General features: G+C 43.2%; 1 protein-coding gene across 1 annotated transcript in view; it reads left to right on the forward strand.

Moving 5' to 3' along the window:
• The window catches only part of XKR4 (XK related 4), a 416,446-nt gene that overhangs the window by 278,766 nt on the left and 111,060 nt on the right, over positions 1–26,620 (forward strand). The window lies entirely within an intron of this gene.

Genomic DNA, 26,620 nt, shown 5'->3' on the forward strand with positions numbered 1-26,620 from the left:
CACTCTGTCTCTCTCTCGAATAAATAAACATAAATAAATAAATAAATTAATTAATTAATAGGAAAACACAATAGAAAAACAATCTATTGTTAAGCTGGTATTTTGCATCCTTTCTCTAATCTCATATTAGTTCTAGGAGTAAGTATTTCTCACTGATTCTTCCCGATTTTCTATAATCATGTCATATGTGAACAAAGATAGTTTTATTTCTTCTTTTCCAATTTGTACACTTTTTACTTCCTTTCCTGCCATGTTAGAGGCATCCATGTTCAATGAAAAGCATTAGTCCAATAAGTGAATCATCATATGTGATCGTATTTCTTTTGATTTCCTCATTTCTCACCCTTCTCTCTCTCTCCCTCCCCTCCTCACATACATGCTCATGCATACGCACACGCACACACATGCCTGGTGAGAGAAAAACAAATGTACTTGGGATTACAGGCACAGACTGCTTGTCACACTATAACACAATATTTGAAAGTCACGATGCCTAATGACAATGACACTTGTTCCTCTACCACCACCCAGGGAATGAGAGAGAAATGCATACTGCCTGCTCAAGCAGCATAATGGAGAGGAACTTCAGATTCAAAGGACTGTTGTGCATCTTGAATCATGACCTAATAACTTTGAGCTGTGGCTCATTTCTTTCCCTCTCTGCATCTGTGTCTCTGTCAGAGGAGTGGGGAAAGGACGCCCTACCTCATAGGGCAGGCGTCAGTGAGACTCTGCTAAGACAACGTAAAGGGCAAACGCCCTGCATCATACCTGGTGTATGGCAGGCACTCAAGAAGTGAGGAATTCCATGGGGAATATTTAACTCCAATGAGCCAGTACAGACAGCAAAGAGCAGACCACATTGAACCAAAGTATCAACATAACCAGCAAGGCTGGACTACCAAATAACTCAGGGGATTAGTTAGGAATGCATCACTGTTTTGGAAGGAGAGAGAGGAAAGAAGGAAGGAAGGAAAGAAGGAAGGAAGGAAGGAAGGAAGGAAGGAAGGAAGGAAGGAAGGAAAGAAAGAGAAAAAGAAAAAGAAAGAAAGAAAACTCAACATGAAATATCAGAAGTCCAAAGAAAACCACCAGAACTTCCTGAGTCTATTGTGCCTGCATGTCCTGGAGTTGCCTTGATTCTCCACTTCCCTGTTGCTTGCCAGGACATCTACATGCTGTACCTGCACTTCATGGACACAGGGGGGGAAATGGGAAACAGTAATCTGACATGATCAGACCCCAGAAAGGCACTTCTGGAAACACTAATTAGATTTTCTTCGGCCTTTTTTAATTTAGTGAGTTCCAGGAGAAGATCACACCTCTCCTAACACTTATAAAGAGAATTTGTGAGCGAGACTGTATGCGAGTAATACCTATTTGACACTCGAGGCAACATGTTGCCATGGTACCAATCAGATTTTGTCTTCATCTGGGAATAGGAATTAAAACTGCCAACGTTTGAGTATAACTGTTTTTGTTTGTCCCGATAAGCAGTGTTAGTGCTTGGGTAGAAAAGGGGGTCTAGTTTTGTTGTGGCTGTTGTTGTTTTCTGGTTTTGAAACAATAGTGCATTAAAACGAATAGGATATGAAATAGTGCAATGAGTTTAGGGAAACAAAGAATCCCCCAAAGGAGCTCATTATCCTCATACATTTACATTATCAAAGGATGTGGAAATGCCAAAAAGCGAGTTCTTAATGGTCAGAAGCAGTGATATCGTCTCCAAGCCAAAGAGAGTGAATCGGTGACTAACGGGGTACAAGTGCAAGATTGATCTGGAAGCCTAATTGGCTATTTTTATGGCTTTAAAATTCCGATCTTATATTACAGCTATAAAACATCCATTGTGCTTCAGGGAACATCTGTGCATTTGGCTCTCATAATAAAAGAAATATTGCGAATCAAGAGAGGTAGCCTGCTATGGAGAAAAACAAGAGAATGATGAACTTGGAATTCGGGAAAGTGGTTGCCCGTGGGAATGAGGTGGAGGGGAGAAGGGGCCCCATAGACATCGATAATGTTCGATTTGTTAAGTTGAAGGGTATTTTACTATTTCTCTTAGAACTCCACGTAGACATTGCATGTACTCACAACAAAAATTTGCTTATAGAGGTAGAGAGAATAGAATACGGCAAGTCAATGGACTGGGGTCAGTGGATTCAAGTCTCGACTCCACTGCTAAGTAGCTGAGTGATTGGCATGTCACCATGACTGAGACTCAGTTTTCACATCTGTAAAATAAGGCATGGTTATTGGCCACTATCCTCCTTTCCATCTTGAAAACTGTCCAACTCAATGTTTATCACATGGAATGCAATATTGCTGAATTAATCTTGGTGGGGAATACTCTTTTTGTCACATAAAACCAACAAAATCCGACAGTACCATTCAATCACCCACCTCAGCTTGATTAGCAAAGCAAGTTATTCTCTCAACCCCGGTGAGCCCCTGTAGTTAATCACGCTAATCGTTGCGCAGAATTTTGGAGATTCTTTACAAGGCACAAAATTATGAAGTCAGTGAAGGAGCGTACAGCGTGGGAGTCAGGGGTCCTATCTGACACTGAGACTCCATGCTTCTCGGTCAATTCAATTTGTCAGCTTCTCTGCACGTAAGATAGCAATATACTGAACTCAAGTGGTATCTAATTATTTTAATCATCAAATGCTGTCAGGTACTTCATATCTTCCCCTAAATTACCAAATATATATATATATATATATATATATATATATACACACACAAACGCACACACGCACACACACACACACACACACACACGTGTGTGTGTGTGTGTGTGTGTGCGTGTGTGTGTGCGTGTGTGTGCGTAATATGCTTTTCAGGACGGGGCCAATCACCATCCCAGGAGGGTTTCAAGGAAACACTCCCTTTTGGTTTGCAGAATCAGGAACGCAAACATCTGCCTTCCTCATTCTTTCCACAAGTATTTATTTATAGAGTGCCTACTGTGGGCCAAGTCCTGTGCTGGCTGCTGATTCCTGCTTAATTTCAAAGCCCGGAGAGGAGACGTGATTATTCCAAATGTTCCCCCAGGCATCGTAGCAAATTTCCCAGGCGCTGGTACTCGCTCACCCTCCTGTGGGCGTGTGTGTCAAATGAGAATACACTTGGGCTGCCGCCTTCCACTTCCGGTTTTGTTTCTGGCCCCAGGGTCGACTGAGGCAGAATACACTCTTGTGGGCCCTGCCCAGCCCCTTAGCCTCCATTCTGAGAAAGTGCTACGCAGACATCCTGTGGTGGTTCCCCAGCAGAGCCCCATGGGAGGCCATAGGAGAACCCACCCCCTGGGTTCCGAGCTTGAATGCCAACCTTTAAAACGGGGGCCAATGTCTTAACCTCCCAGAGACTCCATTTACTCGCTCTGAAATGGAGACGTCGCTCAAGTGTTAACATGAGCATTGTGAGCACGTACATGGAAAAGCACTGAGCTTGAGGCCTGGCACTTAATATCGGCCCAAAAAAATTTCGTACGCCTCCTCTTACTGTACTAACATAACTAAATACGCAATCATGCGTCAAAGGGAAAGCGTCTGTCCTCAGGAGAACCACCTGTTGCCTTCTTGCTTGGTTGGTGATGATGAGAGTCTCGCTGAGGGAATCTGCCAGCATCCTGTTCCTTGAGGAATGATCAGATTTAGGCACACACTTAAATTAAGGGGACGGTGCTTGGCACCAAACGTGTTGTGGCATCTTGGGAAGCAACATCAGAATCCAAAGGCTGGTGTTATCAAGGGACTACTTGAAGGGGATTTGGCTACCTTTCTAACCCCAGCCCCCTTTGATGCGAGTTTAGCATGAGATTAATTGAGAAAAGTTTGCACAATGTCAGTGATGGCACGTGAAAGGGTACAAACCATCCCTCTGATAGTCAAAATTACTGAGAAAAGTCAAGTTCCTTCTAAACGTTGGAAGAAAAAGAAAACCCTCAGGAAATTAAACCTGAGTTCTGGGACCTTCTCCCTCTTGCGCCAACATCCAGACAGGAGCAAAAACATACAGTTTATGTGAACTTTCAGGGGCTGTATTTTTCTCATTTCATTCGCTCCCAGTTGCTTTTAATGTCTCCAATTCATTCAGGCAACTACTAACTCATTTCTTGTGGGTCATTAGGTGGGGGATAAACCCATATATCCACAGGGGCGCCTGGGTGGCTCAGTCGGTTAAGCGGCCGACTTCGGCTCACGTCATGATCTCCCGGTTCGTGAGTTCAAGCCCCGCATCGGGCTTCTCAGCTGTCAGCAGCCCAGCACGGACCCTGCTTTGGGTCTTCTGTCTCCCTCTCTCTCTGCCCCTCCCCACAGGCTTGTGCTCTCTCTCAAAAATAAATAAGCATGTAAAAAATAATAAACCCATAAACACACAGAGAAACTGAGCGTGGTCCCCTGAATCACCAGAAGGAAGAGCCCAGGTCTCTCACCACCACCCGTGAGCTTTGAAGACTTCCCGCTATTGATTTTCCAGATGTATCTCTGGTATCACTAGCAGTGGTCTGTGCTAAGTACCAGCTAGTTATTCACAGAGTATGTACTCCACAAACTACCACAGACGAAGGTGATTCACGAAAGACTCAAACTAGGCCACCTCTAAGTCCGAGATTCGGAATAAGTACAAATCGTGTCAATTTCCATCAGAAACCATTTTATGACTGCTCTGTTCATCTTTTTTTGGTATATCTAATATTAAGGTAGCAGTTATCCTTTAAGAGCATTTCATATCTAAAAACAAATGCGTACGGATGGAGCATCGGCTACATAGAGCACATACAGGTAACCATAAAGCCAGATATGAGAAAACCCAAATTTATTAGACACGTTGATAAGAAGGTGATTAGTTTCTTTTCAAGAAGAAAAAAAAAATTAAAATTACTCCGAATATGATGTATTTGGGATCTCAGCTCTCATATTTTATGGTTTTTATGACTGATTCCAAACTGTTTTCCTTTGCATTTTCCCCTTAAATGAGATAGACTTTATTTTTACTGTCAAGGCAAAAGAAAATAATTTAGAATCGATAATACTGGGTCTTAATTTCTTAAATTTCTTTTTAACGTTTATTTAGTTTTGAGACAGAGAGAGACAGAGCATGAGTGGGGGAGGGGCAGAGAGAGAGGGAGACGTAGAATCCGAAACGGGCTCCAGGCTCTGAGCTGTCAGCACAGAGACCGATGCGGGGCTGGAACTCACGGAGCGCAAGATCATGACCTGAGCTGAAGTCGGATGCTTAACCGATTGAGCCACCCAGGCACCCCTGACGGTGTCTTAATTTCTAAACATGATTTCCTCCCGGATGTTTAATAGAGATCCACATTAAGTAGACATTCAGTGATAAACACTTATATGACATCTTTTCATCAGAGTATTTCTACCTCTATCATGCCTCTTCGCTCTTTACACAGCTAATGTCTGTATTTTTATTCCCATCGTCCAAGTGGGAAGCTGAGATCCAGAAGGTGAAGCACCAGGAAAAGTCCAATCAGGGTCTGAAAGAGACCTGTCTCTTGTCTTCCAATTGTGCCATGATTCTATGATAAAGCTCCTCAAACAATAACTTAAATATTAGGCAAATTCTCAAGACTACTATTAAAGAAAAGAGTCATTCTTTGCACTTTGATAACGTTTTACTTGGAGATGACTTTGCCCACTCGCTCATCCCGACTGGCCAAGAAAGGCAATAATTACTTGCTGATGCTGAGGTGTGATATTTTATCAGAAGAACTCAAAGAATGCCATGTATTTCACTCTACAACAAGAGTAGGCCGTGATGAATGGAGGCGGTCATTGACCTGGAACAGGATCACTTTGAACATGACACTATTACACGAAGTGGCAGCGTTTATTTTCAGATAACCACTTTTTAAAAGCAATTGTGAATATATTCCAAAGAATAAAAATGCCAGCTACTAGGTTTTGAGAAGCGGAATAAAATATGATACTGAGTTATGGAGGGGTGATATATTTGGGCTGATATGGCTGAGGTGGTTTGTTTTAGAGTTTTTAGCAATAAAGGTAATCAGGTGATTCTTAATGTTGCCAAGAGTACTGCTGAGGGGCCATTAAAGGAAGGAGAGAGGGAGGGCATTTGGAAGGTCAGAACTTTGATTCTGGAAGATTTCAATTAGGTATCGATTCCATTGACACTTACAGCATCCTAAAGGTGGAACATTCATTTGGAGAAAATTGTTTTGTTACAGAAGGTTGGCTGAGTGCCCAACTCGTACCAAGCTTTACGAGCTTGTATTCTGGAGGGAAGTTTCATTGGTGAAACAAGTGCGATTTTTTTTTTTGGTTAGCGTCTCTTTCTTTATCACTCAGGATTTTAGGCGCACGGTCTCATTAATTCACAAACTGTTCCAGTGGGGAGTCCGAGTGGCGGGGAGAGAGACGGGTAGATGTACCCAGCACCGAGCAGGGCTCAAGGTGGAGTAAACGAGTGTGCCGATACTCGCCCTACCTCCCCAGACTCTCACCCACAGAGCTTCTGTCCATACTCCAAGTCTCGGGCACCTGTTTTGATCCTCAGGGCACACAGCAAAGAGCCACGGGACCTGCCTAAGTACCTGAAGAGGGACAGGGAGAAGGAGAGTAAGTCACTCAATCCAAGTAAAGGGAGCCACTGAGACACTCAGCTTAGGCTTTGAAAGAGCAGACCTGTTTGGTTTCGGTATTTTATATTTTTGGTACAAGTAACTTATTATATTTTGGGTGAATTGGTAACTTGACACCTGCTAAGATGAGAAGTATGAAATAGTTAACATTTCTGAAATGCTTCCTGTCTTCCTAATAATTAGAACATTGTTCTCACTGTTAAGGTATTAATTTCATTTAATCCTCCCAGTGGCCTTTCAAATTCTCACATTATCCCAATTTTACACCTGAGTGTGATGAGACAATCGAGAAGGTAACTTTATTATCCCAATGTCCCTTGAAAGACAACAGAGGTGTGGAAAAATAACCCACCTAAGGGCACAGGTAGAGAAAAGGACAGAACCAGGATTCACATTAAGGCCATCTGGCTGCAGAGACAGCCCGTGGATGCACTCCCAGCCATACTGACCCATAAACTCCCTCACGTTGCCTTGCATTTTAATAAATAACTAGTGAGGGGAGGAGTCAAGTGAGAATTCCCAGCCCTGACTCACAAGTCCCCCTTGCAAATCGTCTTTGGTATTACCACATCATTTTTGGACTCACAGACTATGCCCGCAGCCAGTGTAATCCTGGAGGGGAGCATTTTTCAAAAGGAGGAAAGGGCATGTGTCAGAGACAGGACCCAAAGACCCATTTCAGGAATAGCAAATTGTTTTATGTGCCTGGCGGGGTGACAAGTGGGTTGACCATCTGGAGTTGTGGGCGAAGGTTGGAAGAGCAGGTTGGGGTCAAGTCTTCCCTGCAGGCAGAAAAAGGCAGGAGCAAACCCATTCTGGGAAAACACTTCACTTTTCTGGAGGAAAAAGAAGGGTGCACTGGGAAAAATTTGTGAGATATCAAGTGCGTTAGGTCTTTCATACGATTTTGTTGGCCGCGTTGAACTTGTCAGCTCATGGTTAGAGTAAGAAGGGCTACGGGGACAGAACAAAAAAGCTCTAGAAATAGTAGCCGTGTAACTTATCGTTGAAACTGCTGACATATTTTTATCAAGGGAGAAAATAATAGCCCAAAGACAGGATGAGAAGTGGCAATTCCAGGTGAGGATTCTGTGGTTTTTGTTTTGTTTGTGTAACCGAACCACTGGTTAGAACGAGGAAAGGAGTTGGGATTATTCCGCCCGAAGGAGAAAGATCCCTGAAAACAGTGAGATGCCACGACACCTTGGAGACATTTACCTTCAAATTAGTACACAGGGAGTTAGGCATAATGACAATAAATACAGGCTGTCAAGAACACCCGCCGAAGCCACCAGTAAGAGAGTGGGCAAGGTGCCTCTGAAAGCACCTATCAGCCCACCTAGAGCATGTTTATAAGGTAAGAAGTCTGATTCTCTTACAAATACACCAACATATAAATTTCAAATGATTTTTCTCACCTCCAGAACAGATTCCATGGGTAAGCTTAGTGAGCTATTGTCACAGCTAAAAGGACACCAGGGACTCCTGTTTGAGAATTGCCATCATGACTGGTGACAATTCTCTTGAGCGTCGTTAATACAACAAACAATATATATGGTTTTTGGTTTTTTTTTTTTTGAGAGTAGGTAGGATTTGGGGAATATGTTAAAAAAGTCACATAATTAAGTCTGGTCAATCAGGAGGCTTCAAATTTGCAATAGGGTCAACAAAAATTGTGGTTACAAAGAAAGAGATGGGTGGGGTGCCTGTGTGGCTCAGTCAGTTAAGCGTCCAACTCTTGATCTTGGCTCAGGTCATGATCTCATGATTCATGAGTTTGAGCCCGTGTCAGGCTTGGGATTCTCTGTCCCTCTCTCTCTGACCCTTTGCTACTCATTCTCTCTCTCTCTCTCTCTCTTTCTCTCTCTCTCAATCTCTCTCAATAAATAAATAAACTTAAAAAATTATTTAATTGAAAAAACAAACTAAGAGATGGGTTTTATCGACGGAAGGCTATTCTATTGGAAACTCTTCCTGCTGGCCGGCCAAGTCTTTCTACATTTCCAGTTATACTAGGGATATTCACTTCCCATTCATGAGGCCTCGACCCTGACCCTTTTCCCTTTTAGTCTGCCAAAATCCTTTCCTTTAAGAGTTTGTTCAGATATTATGTCCTTTGTGTGTCGCTGTGTCTGACCTTCCATAGAACACACCTCCAGTGGCACGTACCTTACTTTTTCCTTTTTTTACTAAACTATATGCTTCTTGAAGGCAAGAATCATGCTTCATCTGTCTCTCTATCTGTGGCTTCTACAGAGTACCTAGCACATGACAAATACCCCATGAATATTTGCTAGAGAAGTCAATGAAATAAGCCAATTCCAGAGAATGTTAAGCAACGTAGCATCACAGAAGAGAGGAGATAGAACAGTGGTCTAAGAAAATTGCTTCGAAAAATCCATAATTCTAGCTTTCATGTATATATTTTGCTATATATTTGTTTAAAAATTGGGTCATCTTTACTCTCAACTTTTGGAAAGTACATAACGTCATTCATGTGCATACAGCGTTTAACCCAAGAGCCAAAAGGAGAAACATTCTGTAGTTCCCACAAAAAGAATCTGAAAAGAACTCGTAGTGAATGTGATAGAAACAAAAATGTATTTTATGCCTTCCCATTCAGGGTGCTGCCCTGATTCTTTCTATTAATTGCTTGGATATTTCATACGTACAGTATTTAAAAATTCTTTTTAAGCCGTTTTGTTCAAAGAGTAGTTAAAGAGACTCTCAATGCAGAGCAGCCACTGTCTGAAATAGAAAACACCTATGCTTAATGACATGTCAGACATCGAAATGCTCATCCTTTTTTAGGACTAGAGAAGAACCAATAATCACCCACATGAGCTGAAACATTCATGATGACAAATTTAGTAACTTCTCGAATCCTTAGGGACCCCCAACAGCGATCAGGGAACATATTGCATCACCACTCCTTGAGAGTCTGCTGGGGCTCCCGGGAGTCTGCCCACAGAGATCCCCACGCCGGGCATGACCTTCACACATGATGCAGGAAGCCTGACAGTCCCAGCAAAGGGAGTTCTGGCCTTGATCTTTCATCGTGGCCGCTTGTCTCCAGAAGCCAATTAGCACACCTCACAAAGCACTGATTAAAGTCTTTTTATAAAAATCCCATCTAATGGTCTGGATAGTTCTGAACCGAAAAGGCACTCATTCAAATAACGGCCAGGCAGATTGACATCCTCGCAGTGTGTGTTCCCTCTTTTCTAATTGCTGATTCAATAAGAAGCTTCCGTGCTGTCGAAGTCCTAGCCATTACTGATGAAGTGAAAGTGAAGGTGACTCCACTCCTGTCGCCTCTATAGCAATTTGGTTTTAATATATCGTGGGATGTAGTAGCAAGGAAGAGCTGGGTCTGCCACTGGATAAATGGGGAAAGCTCTGGACCCCCGTGTTTCACGATAGGAGGTTCAAGTGCGAGCCAAGGGAATTACTGCACTTCGTTTTTAATCAATAGGGTTCTTTCTTCTAACACATTTTTTTTTCACTTTGCTTTGAGATAAATTTTCAATTCTTCTGTAGGAAGACGCTTTAGCATAATAATCTGTATTACATGAACCGCCACATGTTCTGTTCCTGGTAAAGACAGTCCCGTTCAGGCACCACACTGGAGTTTTCTGCGCTTCAGGCCTGCCCTTCCCCCAGAGCAGAGCCACTGCGCCCAAGCAGGGCTGAGGTCAGCGACCCACTATTCTCAGGACACCCTGGCAGTCTTATTGGGGCTCTGCGTAGGGATGGTACCTTGTCTGCTCAGCTCGTCCCTCACCACATGGGTCTTCTGGCCTTTGAGAGAACCTGGGCAGGGGAGCCCAGCATTCTCAGCCAGCTCTGTCTGGACTAGAGCTTTGACCCTACGGTTGTGGAATCGGGGGCCGAGGGGGGGGTGGGGTGGGAAGGGAGCCTTGTCATCTTGGCTGTACCCACGTGGACTAGAGCTTCTCCAGTCCAAAGCTGGAGGCGGAGGTGAAGAATGATGCCAGCGACTTGGCCCTTCTGTGGCGAAACTGTAGATGCAGACTGCGGGGCACAAGGAGAGGGACCCCCCTCTTCTGAGCCATACCCAGAATAGAGTCCTGCCACACTGAGCTGAGGGAAGGCAGGAGCTAATGTGAGCATCTCCTGGTTCAAATGACACGGCGTCTTGCCGTTCGGACAGACATTTCATAGATTTTCTTCACTAGATGCTTCTCCATTTGATATAGTCCCTTCCAACAATTTTGAGAGACTTGAAGAGGTTTCCGTTTGTTTGTTTTGTCTTGTTTCATCATTTTCAGCAGTTAAAGGGCTGTTTCGCAGGGGAAAGGGCCTGTCCAGCTCTACAGCCTGTCATTTAGGAAGCCATTATCTCCTTACTTTTAAATCCTTACAATGGTGGCAATCTAAACATTTATCCTTTTCATTGTTGGGTCAGAAGAGTGTCATTTGCAGTCAAATGCCCTCCCACTGAGCTACACCCCCCCACGAGTGTCATTTAACGTTAACCAACCTGCTGCTTTACATTCTAATCATGCGTTCGGGCATCCCAATGAGATCATTTTCTTTAGGCCAAGATACAGCTTTTATTCTTATTGGCACACTCTCGAAAGCCTACTTCTGGAATAAAAAAAAAAATGAAACAAAACAAAACAATTTGTAACTCTTAACTTTTCCATATTGACGGGCTTCGTCAGCCATGGCCACCTCATAAGACAATGACAGAGGATAATGTGGTCTGTTAATTCCAGGTTAAGATCTATCAACTATACTAAATGCATGAGACTATACTAAATCAACTATATTAAATGCATGAGACTATACTCATGCATTTAATAGCAATTAATACATTCCCATGAATGATCTCACCACTAAGATCTCTGCTATGAGTTGAGTTGTGACATCCAAAAATACATAGGATGAGGTTCCAACCACCCCCTTTACCTCAGAGGGTGAACTTGTTTAAAAATAGGATTGCTGCAGATGTTTGTTCAGATAAGATAGTTCAGTAGGGTGGGCCCTATACTGATATGACTGGTCCACCTTTTTTTTTTCTTTTCAGATTCAAGTCAGTTAACATGTAGTATTGGTTTATATTGGTTTCAGGAGTGGAATTTAGTGGCTCATCACTTACATCCAACACCCAGTACTCATCCCAACAAGTGTCCTCCTTAATTCCCATCACCCATTTAGCTCATCCCCCCCAGCGAACACCCGCCAGCAGCCTTCAGTTTGTTGTCTGTGTTTAAGAGTCTTTTACAGTTTGCCTCCCTCTCTGTTTTTATCTTATTTTATTTTTCCTTCCCTTCCCCTATGTTCATCTGTTTTGTTTCTTAAATTTCACATATGAGTGAAACACATATGATATTTGTGTTTCTCTGATTGACTTCACTCAGCATAATACATTCTAGTTCCGGTCACATTGTTGCAAATGGCAAGATTTCATTCTTTTTGACTGCCGAGTAATACTCCATTGTATATATACACCACATCTTCTGTATCCATTCATCAGTCGATGGACATTGGGCTCTTTCCTTAATTTGGCTATTGTCGATACTGCTGCTATAAACATTGGGGTGCCTGTGCCCCTTCGAATCAGCATTTTTGTATCCTTTGGATAAATACCTACTAGTGCAAAAAAGGGAAAACTCGGACGAGACGCACACAAGGAGAACACCATATGGAGGTTGAAATTACCCTGCCATAAGCCTAGGAACTACCAGAAGCTAGGAGAGAGGGCTGGAACAGACCCTTCCCCTGGTACCTTCAGAGAAAACATGGCCCCGACAACACCTGGATTTCCAATTTGTAAACTCCAAAACTGTGAAGCAATAATTTCTGTTGTTTCAACTACGCAGTTCACGGTACTTAGTTATGGCAGCCCCAACAAACTAACCTTACCATCTTCATACCGATGTAAAATGATTTCTTGCAATGGCGTGTCATTCCAAGTGACCTATAAGCTACTCAGAATGTATATGTATATTATTTATATGTATATATATATATATATTATAACATTGACTTTTTAAAATAAAGAGAAATGTAAGATAAAGACTACATAGTGACTAATGGATACTGTTTGTCTCATGGACTCCATCAGAAAATGTACTGAAAGAAGGGTGTTTTAGTACGAAACTTCAAGGGAAAATGAAATAAACCAAATGGCAAGTAGGAAATAACGAACACGAATATGCCATACATGTGAGAAAAACAAAGTCCGTGCTCGATTTCATCTCCTGTAGATTCTACTCCAGGGTTTCACAACCGTTTACTCATTTAGCAATTATTTACTGAATGCCTTTATTTTGCCAGTCTCTTCTAGTCCCAGTGCTTATTAAATATCTGTTGAAACCAAGGGAGGTTGTAAGCCTATTTTTAAGTCCCTGGCAACTCACTCTCATCTCTGCTTGGTTCTTGCTATTTCCAGTTACTTGGAAACATGTCCTCGGGTTTCTAGTTGCCTGCTAGAACCCATACATCTAATATTTCCCTTTTCCTCTGTCTGACAAGGCTCACAGTCAAAGTCCCCGCCAGGGGCTGGTTTCTGTGTTCTAATTGTTACGTGCACGTTGTACAAGGCCTCTGAAGTGACCCTTGATCCCAGGGAAAAAACGCTAAGGGAAAGAACCAAATTTTGACAAATGGACAGTGCCCTGTGGTTATCTCAATTTCCAGTAAGGTTGCCTGCAGGTCAAAAGATAAATTTAACACCTCATTTGTGAGCATGTGGAGGCTTGTGGTTGAGGTATATTTAAAAACAAAAAAAGAAAATCTCTTTCTTCCTCTGGTTAACTTCTTGGCCTTAGGGTTCCACTGATGGTTTTTTTTGTTTTTTGGGTTTTTTTTTTTTTTGTTTTGGAATCACGACTGAATACGTTTAGGTTAATGATCTCATTTGTCAATTTCAATCTGAAGTTTATGATTAGCAGTCGAAAACCTTGATAGTAAATATAATTTTAATATCAGAAAAGAAATTAGTCTTTGCCCTGACTCATTTGCCTTCCTGGTAGAGGATCCCAACAAAGACTCTTCACAAAGGAGTCACCGCATTTTTTTCTCATCAACATACATGCTAGTTCGCACCAAATGAATTTTTTTCTCCTAATGCAGAGATCCTGGTGTTGCAAATACCTGTAAAATGGAGTCTTTGGAACCTTCTCCTTCCATTAGAACCCATATGTGAATAAGTTTAGACTGTGGGGGTGGGGACTAGAATCCTCAGAGCTCTGTACCTGGGCTTAGGGTTTGAATCACTTTCTCATGTGTTGATTTGCAAAATGCTATGTGGTTTTCTCCCTCTAGCTTCTGGCCTTAAGCCACCTGGAGCCACTGGTTGCTTCCCCAGGACATGGTGGTGACCACTGCACTGAGTCTCTTCCTTGAGCATTGCCAGGTACACTGAGAGATTTAATTATCTCAGACCACCCCCCCCCAATATAATTATAGAAAAAAAAGGACCTTGGAGTTCATTCTCATCTTTCTCTTTTCCTGCTACCAAGTTCTCAGAGCTAAAAATAGATTGGAGTTTTCACATTGGCAGGTTACATGGTAAGTTTGATTAGGTGCTTTAGTCTAAAACACTCAAAAGGTGACCGACCACATTCTTTGTTGGCATAGGTACCTGAAAAAATGGTTTGCCTCCCTTACAGCCAGAGAAACCACGCTGAGGTAGCATTTTTTGCCTGTAACACTGACAAAAACCCAAATGTTTGATGGCCTTCTCTGTTGGGGAGACTGTAGAGAAACAGGAGCCCTCAGGCATTGACGGTGAGTGAACTAGGATACAACTCTCTAGGGTGGGACTTAACAACATCCAACAAATTTGTCCTTGCACTCATCCTTGACCCAGAATCTTTCCTAGAATCTACCCTGAAGAGACACCTCCAAACTATGATACAACTTTAGGAAATTTATTCATTATAGTATTTACTTAGAGTAGTAACAAAAATTAGAATCAGCCCAAATGTCCATCAGTAAAGGACTGGTTGAATATATTAGGATATAGCTACACCATGGAGCATAATCAGCTTTAAAAATAGAAGAGGAAAAATAAAACTATGTTCTAATTGGAACAATTTCCCGGATATATTGTTAGAAACTATAAAATTTTAAGTGTATGGCTTATACATGTACCTTGTTATACAGATTTGACTTTGAAAATAACATCGCATAAAATAACACGAAAGTGCCTAAAAAAATAAAAATAAGTATATGAATGAATCTATCTGGAGGCCAAGTTAATAACATAACTACAAGGAAAATGTTTATTTCAAATGTCTTTAAAACAGTATTTTTGACTACACTTACTGGAACATGGTCTCAAGAAAAATAGAGCTACAAAGAAATCTGAAACATCAGTAGTCAAATTTGTAGTTCTCATATTAGTACCAGTCTTTTTGAAACTAACCTATAGATGGTGCAGAATGATGAAAAAAGAATTACATTAATGCTATTAGGAAGCAAGACTATCAAGTGTAAAAGGAAAGAGTTTCATTGTTTCTAGACAATGAAAGAAGATACGTAAAAGTCATGTTACTTGACACATCAAGATGAGCTCATGATTTTTTTCAAAAGTATATCTTTTGTATGTATGTCCTCTAAAAAGGAATAAGAGAAATGACAACCCAAGTGAAGCCTTGACTGTGGCGTCTAAACATCATTTCCTACTGAAGGGAATTCCCTGGAGGGATGGCCAATCCCCAGTCGAGGGAGGAAATATGTAAGATGAGCCTGGAATATTCTGTTGTCCCAGAAGTCAAAGAAGCTACCTAGGAATCTCAGGTCATATTAAATGGGAACCAAGGCCAATCTGGAGGGACTTCCACTGACAAAAGATAAAATAATTTTAATTTAAATAATAATGAATGCAATTGACTGAATTGCATTAATATATATTTTTAAATGTTTGAATTGATATTCACAGATAAAAGAGAAGAATCCCAAAAGAGAGAAAAATATTTTGGGAATAACTAGGATAACTTCTTGCTCTAAATGTTGGCAATTAAAAATAAGGGGGTGGCGGGAGCCTGGGTGGCTCAGTTGGCTAAAGCTTCCGACTTCGGCTCAGGTCATGATGTCACCGTCCATGAGTTCAAACCCCACATTGGGCTCTGTGCTGACAGCTCAGAGCCTGGAGTCTGCTTTGGATTCTGTGTCTCCCTCTCTCACTGTCGCTACCCCACTCATGCTCTTTCTCTCTCTCTCAAAAATAAATAAACATTAAAAAAATGTTTTTAATAAAAAAAATAAGGAACTGAGTGTTTATCTTGCCTTTCTTATAAGAACTGCATTTCAGGGTAATCAAGTGGCCCCGTATGATGAAGAGAAGTTTTGTTCAAAAAGAATCTCAGTTAATAAACCTGAAAAGAATGATAGAATTAGAAATATCATCATTTTGAAACCCAAAAGGAAATAGGTTCCATAAGGATCATTATGGATGAAGCCATTTGATGAAAGATTGATGGAAAACTTCATAATGTAGATATCAGGCTGTCTTCGCATCATGGAAAGCAGGACACGACATTGTGTGTCTCCTAAAATGATGTAATACGAAGGACACATCACCACTTCCTCTCCAGAAAAGAGCAAAACTATAATCAAGCTAAATAATATGACAAAGAATCAAGCAGAAGATTCTAAAGCATGGGATTTCTAAAGCATGACTGATCTTGGTTTTTCAGACGGAAGGATGGAGGGGCACCTGGGTGGCTCAGTCAGTGAGGTGTCCGACTTTTCCTTTTGGCTCAGGTCGTGATCTCACGATTCGTGGATTCAAGCCCCACATTGGGCTCTGCACTGACAGTGCGGGGCCTATCTGGGATTCCCTCTCTCCCTCTCTCTGCCCCTCCCCTGCTTGTGAGCCCTCTCTAAATAAATAAATAAATAAATACCAAAAAAAAAAAAAAGAAAGAAAGAAAAAGGAAGTAAGGATGGAATGATAAATGAATGGAATATCCTTATTAAGGAAGAAAGGGTAACAGAGGAAGCAAACACGGCAAAATATTCAGAATAGTTGAAGCTACGTGTTGAATGTGTGGACGCTTACGCTAGTCTTTCCACTTCGGTTTTGTTTGAATTTTTCCCTAGTAAAATATTAAGAAAACATCTGGGTTTATGACACATGGAGTAGTTTGGCGTGCTCTGCCATGCGCAGTAATCACCCCAGTGACAGAGGACACGGCACTTGGCAATGGAGTCACGGTCGGAAGTCGGCAAGCCGGCTACTTGTTGCAAGTGAAAATCTGAAACATCGATGTTGGGTTGATAATGATAAACAAGCATTCTTTAAAGAGATTGAACCGTCCTAAAACACCAGCCATAACATGTTGCTCTCTCCTTTTTCCTGGCAAAAAAATAAGAACTAGAATTTTCTCTCCTTTCTCACATCTTGAGATTGTAGCCATGAGCTTACCTGGGTAAGCCTTTTCTTGGTTTTGTAGTCAAGGTTATGAGACTAAGCTGCTTTGCTGAAGCCCAAGAGAATCCCGTTCTTAACACCCTTTCAAGCAAAGGAAAACCAACCCAAGTTGTACATTCACTATTCATTTAAACTAGTGTCCCCTTCATTCGGTCTCCCTTGAGTACTGACTGTGTACTATAAATATAAGAATGAAGACAGGGTTCTTGCCAGCAAGATGTTACTGCTCAGTAAGGTATTTGGACATCTGCATAAGTAGCTATAGGAGGTACTCACTCTCTGAAGACATTTGAGACCAGAAAAGGACAGAGTCAAACGGGTCTCATAAATGAGGGGCAAACTTCATGAAAAAGAGGAAGATCTAAAATATCGGCTAGGTCTTCATCATCCAAAATAAAACTAAACACGATGAAAATAAATTTGTTTCATTGTATTTAATAAGACGGAGTTTACACTTACACCATGCACTACTTTGTAGAACAAAGTTACACATGGTTGTTGGAAGGTGGGGGCATAATCTTCCCAAACAAATCACATAACAGCAGGATATAATACACTTCACTTCCTCTTTGACTTTTTCATAGAAGGATTGTAGAGTCACAAAAAACACACATTTCACCAGCTCTCCCTTAAGCATCTCTTAATCAGTTCTCTTCAAGTTGTTCTCTCTCAAAGCACCTATCATGTCATTAATGATCATTTTTGACTTTCTGTGCCTCAGTGGCCTAGTCTTCAATTGCTGACACACATTTATCTTGCCTGCGACTCAGAATTCCCCAGCATCCGCTTCATCACCTTCATGAAGTTCCCTCTCACCTTCATTTTATAATCACTTTGCCATTCAAAAATCAAGACTGACTAAGAGATCCCACCAAAGTAGACGCTGCTATTAATCAGGGAGGCATGCGTAAGGGGAGCTAATTGTTTAATTGGTCAATTTATGAGTAATATTTTACTTTCCTATGAAGTGGTATAGTTATGATGTCTTAGATGACAAGCGCTAGGTTGACGAGCCCTCCCGGGGAAATCAAAGCAGAAATGTGCAGCCTCTCCACCTTGGGGAGGTAACACATCACCCAAGGAGCTTTATGAAGTGATCTGAGGGTGAGGGAAGGGCAGTTAGGAATCACTGAAAAAGATTCTCAATTACAACAAGCATCTTCTTCCATGGAGTATGGCCAAGGAAGACTGATAGATGTTATGGGAGCTCATGTTGGGCGCATAAGCGCTCCTGATCTATTTCCGTGGAGAAGAGAGCAGGTGAGCTAAATCTGCGTAAAGGAATATGGTAGATTGCAAACAGAATGGAGGGAGAGATGGTCCAGGCTGAGGAAGGGCATGACCACAAAGTAGAAAAGTTCAGGTGTTTGAGAAATCAATGGTGAGATGCCATGAGGGCACAGGATTTGTGCTGGGATGCCAACAAGGGGGCGGGAAAGCAGGACAGGCTCAGTCTTCTAGAACGAGGACATCTAGTATGACAGAACAGGAGTTTGGAATTCATTTGGTTGATAATGGGGAACCAGGAGAGGTTTTTGAGGGGAGAGTGACCTGGCCCTCAGTGCTCAAAGGTGGTCACTTCTTGCTGAAGAAGAAGGACCTCCTGCACATGGGTCCTGCACAGACCCATGCAGGAGGGTTTTTCAACACTGCAGTCGGGTCCATCCTGCCTACCTGAGGTCTAGAAAGAAAGCATGCAGCACCGTAAGAGTGTGATTTAAGGACAGTGGAGAAAACTGCCCTTCACAAATTATTTTCCCACTGACCCTGATAAAGTGCTGACGATTTTTGATATTACTCAATTCTTACAAAATTCATGGCCTCTTTTGAAATGCACATGCTGTTTGGCTGGAGAAAATCCACAGCAGCAAATCTATACCTTGTTTGCACTGGTTTATCACTTTGACTAGGCATATACCTTGTAAAAATGTTGTTGGGATAAAGGGGAAGGTCTATTGCAAGGGATGAAGTCAATGTTGTGGAAAATTCAGGGCAATTGGGGATCAGTCTGAGAGCATCCGCAGGCTGAAGGAAAGAGAGTCATGTCACCAGAGCCCCGGGTGGGGGGTGGAGGGGGGAGAGAACAAGAACAGCACAGAAGATGGGCCTGGAGAAGGGTTTCACCTGGTTTACAGTCATGCGTGAGGCTAGAAGATGCCCCTTCTTTCCTCACTCTTGGATATTGACTTTAAGATGGCAGACGAAAGCAGGACGGCAACAGTTTTGTTAGTTTCTTTAATGAAGAATATATCCTGAAAGCACATATGTGTGTTCACAGCCCCATTCCAGCCATGGCTTTTTTGAATAAATCATTGACATTTAACTGTTCTTCCAGAACTAAAATTACGCTTTAAAAAACGTGTGTGGATTTACTTTGCATCTTCCAGCTGTTACAGTGGGCTGAGTTGTGTTTGTGGCATTTGTCAGTAAAACATAAAACTACTCAGAACTCTCTTTGAATATATTTTCCACCCTCTGACAATTACTATGGGTACCTTTATTTACAGTAGGGAGTGGTTTGCATCTTACCAGCCATAGAACGGTATCAGATCAAGGAAAGGTAGGTTAATTTTCAAAATCTGCCTTTTTGTTCAGGAACTGGTATTTCCCCATCATTTCTCCACGATTGGTTCACCTCATCCTGTGTCTGCACATACAAAGTGAGAAGCAAAGACAGATTCTAGCTAACTCAGAACAAAAATTAACTTTGTGCCTCAATCATTCTCTTTGTTCCAATTGAAACATTTTTAAGAGGCGAATTGTGTGGACATCCACTTAAATTCTTTGCCAGACACTGCAGGTGTATAAATAATGCTGGTCCTATTTAAACTTTCTCTGGCCACAGTGATTCTTGCCTCGCCTGTGTAATTTCCATGCAAAAGTTTGTAGGAAACAGTTCAAAGGAAGCCAGAGCCCTTCACGTAGTTGTGTTCAAAAGGCTGCCGGCTCCCATCTCTGAGCGTCACACTGGCACTAAAATGAGCATATCTGTCTGTCGAGGGGTGAGCTTGGGTTTGGGAACCTGTGAGCTGAAAGTAAGAGGTGGCCGATGGGATGGGCAGGGACAGCGTGATCAATACTGTAGTTAGTGGGCTTTGACTTTGCCATTATCAGAGCTGTGCCATTAATGAAACACAACTTTCGTTTTCATCTCTAGGGACTCCTTCCTGCTGTTCTAGCCTACCACACATGTGCATGCACACACACGGACACACATGCATATAAACAGAGACGTGTGTACACATAGACACATGCACATATATATAGACACACATGCACACAGAGATCCAAGCCTATGCTCATACAAACACATGTGTGCACGCATACATGGATGCATATATAGATACACAAGCACACGTGGATGCATGCACACACACAGACCCATGCACATTTAAATATGAACACACATAGACACACACACACACACACACACACACATGCACACACACACACACGCACACCTCTCTCAAGCCGAGGTGTGCATCTTAAGTTCCATGATGATAGTCAGCTAGTTTTCAGATAAGCCCCTGACTCATCAGTGGTCTCCAGGACTCACTGTGCACCTTGCAAAACCCTACCACCTTGGCCCCAGTTCTAGATGTTGCGACGTAGACACCAATGGCATGAACTCCCCAGAGTGTGAACTCCCCTAAGAGCGAGAACCACCCTGAGGGGCTCCCGTCTAACCATTTAGGGGGTGATTTTCTCCTTGGGGATCCCCCATGTATGTGCTGCAGCATTATTTGAAATCAAGCCAACCCAAACTATCCTCAAATTTTAGTGAAAACCTATGTAGTCTTTTTCAAGTAACATAACAGACGGAGAATGTAGAGAGCAAGAAGATAGGTACATAGATGATAGATAGATAGATAGATAGATAGATAGATAGATAGATATGATAGATAGATAGGTAGGTAGATAGATAGATAGATAGATAGATAGATAGATAGAGATAGACAGACATAGATAGATAGATATAGATAGATAGATAGATAGATAGATATGATAGATAAATAGATAGATAGATAGATAGATATAGATGATTGATAGATAGATAGATAGATAGATAGATGATAGATAGAGATAATAGATAGATAGATAGATAGATAGATAGATAGATAGACAGACATGATAGATAGATAGATAGATAGATAGATAGATATAGATGATAGATAGATAGATAGATAGACATGATAGATAGGTAGAAAAATAGATAGATATAGATGATAGATAGATGATAGAGAGATAGATAGATGATAGATGATAGATAGAGATAATAGGTAGATAGATAGATAGATAGATAGAGACAGAAAAAAAAAAAAACTCCTCATATCCCGCCAGTTGTTTGTGCCTTTTGAAAGGATGGAAGGAATAGAACTTTGCTTCCCTCCTGAAAACCTTTCACTCTCACTTCAAAATGGGCTGCCTCAAGCCTAAAGGTTTTCCCAGGAGTGATGCCGACCTCCTCCTGCCCACAGACTGGGCCAGCCACCCCACACCAGAGCAGCTGCAGAAAGGAAGGTGACAATGACTTCCACGGGCCACCACAGCCCTCTCCCTGTCCCTACCTCGCCAGATTAGGGAGCAAATGAAATCTGACCAGTCGCTGAACATCCTTTTTTAGATATTGCTTAGGTTTGGTCCAGCACTGTCTTTCTGCAGATACCATTCTAGGTCTTTGCAAATTTCCCTATCAGTCCAAAATGGCGTGCTGTGGAAAAATACTCCAGAAGACATTTGGTTTTTGTTGTTTGGGTTAAACAAGTTAAGGAGTGTCAGCATTGCAATGAAAGAACACGCAGGGGAAGGGGTGGGGGGCAGGCTGTAGTCTTTGCTTGGACACGAGTAGCCTCTATGGCCGTAGGCAAATCACTTCACCTCTCTGGGCTTCATCTTTCAAATGAAGATGCTGGGGAAAAAAATCCAGCGTCAGATTCACAACCATCATGAGGAGACAAAGAATTAGAAATGAGTGACAAGACAAGGTGGTAAGGAAATAGGGCTTGCTGGCAATCCGAAGACATTCATATCTGAAATTTGAAAGCCAAGTAAAATGTGTTGGTAAATTCATTGCAAGGGCGTCAGGGTGACCCTTTCACAAGAGGGTCTTTAAGTGTCTTCTTGCCCTCATATATTATGATCTGAAAAAACTAGTGTTTTGGTGTATTTGAGGCCTTATAGAAACAGTAACAGTTTTCTATGAAAGTTCACGCACCTGTTGAATTTCATAATAAATTCAGAATTGTATTATGCCTCATGGCAGTATTTTAGTCCACCAAAGCGCTACATTTCCCCTTCCTTTGTCCACCACCAACAAAGGCTTCCTAGAATTGGTAAGTTACTGGGTTGTCATCTTGGGTTTCCTCAAGGAAACAGATTTATTCAGAGTGAGATTGGAGTCAGCCTTCTGCCCCTGAGTTCATAGCAGGGAACTCAGATTTCCCATAGCAGATGTCCTGATAGGACCTTCTGGCAGAGACACATCAAACTCGACCCTGAGATCTTAGAATAAGGGCCCAGACAGGAATCCAAATATGTAATCCCAGTTGTCTTAGAGAAGGAAACTGTTCGCACGGCTGTCTAACACGAGTGCCCTTGCCGCCCAATCCACCAGGGAGGAGAGAGCTTGGCTCTTCTGTCCGCCGTGGGTCAGACAGAAGGATGGTGACTTCCTCCTGGGCAGAGGGCTGGGGAGGCAGAGGGAAGATGAGAACAGAAGAGAGAGGGAGAAACCTAGAGAGGTTGTAAGGATACAGAGCACAAAACTGCCAAGACAGAAGCAGCCCAGCACGCCCAGGGCTCTGGGAGGGGGCATCGAAGAGGTTTGGGTCTCTGGTTTGTTCCCATCCTGTTGGGTTTTCCCACTGTCCTCAACATGCCATGCATATGCTAGTATCTCATAAAAGCTCACACTCAGGGACGGATAAGACTTCATCTGTAGCTTTGTCCTTGGCACAGTTCAGACAGGCTGGAAGTCTCAAACACCTATAAACACTGAAAGAAAATCAAGAGGAAATAAATTTAGAGAATACAGCCAACACATAGGTCAGCTTTCCAAATTACAGGTTTCAGAGCCTGAGGAAACTAATGGGAGTAGCCAAGAACTTTCCTTGACCTTAAATTCTCTAGCCCTTGACGGGCTGCCTCAAATTTGCTTCCTCCTCCTTAGATTCACCTGCCGCCATCTTGCTTCCCATCCCAAAGACGGACCTGCCTGGTATCATGTCTCTCTAAGAAATGGTAAAAAAGAAAAAAAAATCTAGTTCAGACCTAGATTCCCCATGCTTCCCCAATTCCAGTTTCTGATGTCCTAGTCATAACTGAGTTGTAACTCAGTGCAGCCCCGAACCATTAATTTCTTCCTAATCCCAGTTATCAGCTACACACTCCCCTGGAATCTTCGATGAAAACGCTCAAATAAGACCCCTTCTATAGGCTCAGGCAAGTGTGCTCTTAACACTTCCTCTAACTCAAGGTCACAATATGACAATACATAATATAATTGCACAATGATTCTTAAAGTTGGGTAATCTAAGAACCACCTTGGGGCCTTGTAAATCCAGCTCCCCTTTCTGTCTCCCCGCCATGATCGTTCTGATACAGCCTGTCTGAGATGGATCCTAAGAGGGCTGGTGATCGTTAAAGCACACTTGGAGAGATGTCACCTTAATGACTCAGGGAACACAAAGCACACACGGTCCCTATGGGGTCATTTTCTCTTTGAGGTCATGGGACAAGGCCAGAGGAAGCAGCCCTGCCGGATGGTCCTGGGGATCAGAGTTGGGATGAAGCAGAGGGCGACAGGAAGACGGATGAAAATCCACAGCCACGTCAGATTCCCCCCATGCCTCCAAATCCACGGTCTGTCCAAATCCTGAGAGGTTTCTGTTTTCCACCAATGAAGCAAAAGATCCAGAGTTCTGCAGGTTGGGCGGGTGAGCAATGGTTTCCTGAAGGACATAGAACTCGGACATGTTTGCGCATTGCCTTCCAAACCTGGAGTAATGGGGCCTTGCGTTGCCTATCCAACATTGCGTTCCCCAGCTTGCCTGCCTATGCGCTGAGCTGTTTTGTGAGGGTCTTGGGAGACCCTGTCTCCAGGATGACTGGTGGCAGCCTGAGTACCACATGGGAATGCCCTCAGAAAGACCTTGAGGACACGGTCTTAAAGACAGACAGTGGGGGAAACCAGGGATGATGCGGCAACCCAGTCTCACACACCGAGCTCCCGACCCGCAGGTTCACGGCTGCTGTGCCTTTCCATGCAGGCAGGCACTTGATTAGGTCAGCGCCTGGTACCTGCCCCGGGAAAGCATGGGATCTGATGAGCGACCGAGGGCCAGCAGCCGAGCGGAGAGACGCAGGGGACGTCACGCACACACTGACTCCCCACCTATCGCAGGTGTCGGTCAGATGCTTTGTTCCACCTGCAGATAAGAGGACGCACCAGCCGAGCTGGCATTTATTTGTGGCCATCCCGAGGGCGGATCCCTTTGTGAGTGAAATGGCCCATGTCCTACCATCTGGTATCCCAGAGCACGGAGTGAGCAGGAGGCGTATTTTAATTATCACGCATCTTCAGGAGAGGACAAGACCGAGAAGACAGGGGAAGGAGCCACGTGCTTGGATCAGGTCCTTGGGGTGCACCACAAGCAGCTTCCTCCTTGCTCGAGGCGGAGGGCCAAGTGGCAAACGCCTTCGGTCACCTCTCCGGCCAGTGGCTCAGGGACCTGAGGGGTGGCTGTGGGCACAGCTGTGGCTGCAACCTCATCCACGGCTCCCCCTCCCGGAGGGCCTGCTAGCCACCACTGCTACCACGCTGCTCGCCAGCTAATCTGCAGGGTCTCCTTCATTCAGGGAGAAGAGGACGCACAAAGAAAGTAGGAAACCGGCCACCAAGTTCTAGACCCTTAGGGACGAGTTTCGATTTACAGCTGGGTCTGCTTGGCTCGAAAGCCTATGTATTTCCCAACAGAGCAAGCGTTCGTCTCTGTTATCGGGGCCCCTTGACGCTCTCCAAGATTATTGAGGATCCCCAAAGGCCTTTGTGGTGGTTATATATATCAATCTTTACCATTTTAGAAAGTAAACGTGGGAAAAATGTTACTTATACATTTATTAATCATAATGAACAATAAAAAAATTAACATTATGTGTTGACGAGAATAGTCTCCCTGATGAAAAATGACATCAGCATTCAAAACAAAAGACTAATGGAAATGATGTTGTTTTCCATTTTCTTGCAAATCTCCTAGATGTCTGGCTAACAGAGTGTTACATCCTCTGTATTCAATCTGTTGCAATATCATCACATAGGCTCTAGAAAACTCTATTGGATAACTCCCGAGGGAAGTGGGAAGTGTCTTAATATTATTTTGGAAATAGCTGTTACCTCAAAGCCTTCCTGGAAGGGTTTCAGGGATCCCGGGGGTCTCCAGACCATACTTTAAGAATCCGTGAGGGGCGCCTGGGTGGCGCAGTCGGTTAAGCGTCCGACTTCAGCCAGGTCACGATCTCGCGGTCCGTGAGTTCGAGCCCCGCGTCAGGCTCTGGGCTGATGGCTCGGACCCTGGAGCCTGTTTCCGATTCTGTGTCTCCCTCTCTCTCTGCCCCTCCCCCGTTCATGCTCTGTCTCTCTCTGTCCCAAAAATAAATAAAAAACATTGAAAAAAAATTAAAAAAAAAAAAGAATCCGTGCGCTCTGGCACACCCTTCTGCATGGGGAGTGGAGGTTGGGTCTGCCCTGTGAACACGCCCTGGAGGTGTCTTCCAGAACCCCCTTCACCAAAGCAAGCCCCTCGACCATGAACCATTGTGGCTATAAGTGTTAGAAACCTTGCTTCAAGGATCTCAGGCTTGAGGCTTCCTCTAAGGATAAGATGATTTCTCATTTGCCAGTGTGGACCCACCAGAATAACACAGTACCGGCAAAGCTGTGCTTCTTAGGAAGTAGGATAGCCACGCCCTGAGGGACCATGCACGGTCCACCCATACCTTGATCGACCCAGCCATAAGCCCCAGCTCCCGAATATCTGTTTCTGCAGCTCACATCCAAAATGATTAGAGGCATTTACTCCAAAGTTGCTGCTTTTAATTTTCACCGTAAAAAATATGAACCTTCATATGTCATGAGGCAAGACACGGGGCACTGCCTGCCTTTTTCCTTCGGTGGGGTTAAGCAGAGTCAGGTAGCATTCAGGATAATGATCATCAAATTGAAGCTTCAAGCAAAGGAAGCAGACGGGGCCGGGGAGTCAGGTTAACAAGTTGGAGCCAGATGAATGGTGGGGAAATGCAGCCGAGGGGAAGCGAGGCCAGCCCCACCGATCAGGGTCAGGCTGCGGAGTCACGGTCAGGAAAACAGACCCCCCGCCTGCTCAGCTCAAGGTTGGGAGCATCACAAATCAGAATCAGAAAGGGCAAGGGCAGGCCACGGCTTGGCTTCCATGCTAAAACACCATGTTGGCAGCAAGAGGCTTCTGGGATATCAAGGTGCTGATTTGCTCTTTGGGGCACCTCGGGCCATATGGTGCCCCTACAGAATATATCGAACATCGTTTTTATAATAGGATTTTTTTTTC

This window comes from Panthera leo, chromosome F2, assembly GCF_018350215.1.
Source record: "Panthera leo isolate Ple1 chromosome F2, P.leo_Ple1_pat1.1, whole genome shotgun sequence".
In the NCBI taxonomy this organism is placed as follows: domain Eukaryota; kingdom Metazoa; phylum Chordata; class Mammalia; order Carnivora; family Felidae; genus Panthera; species Panthera leo.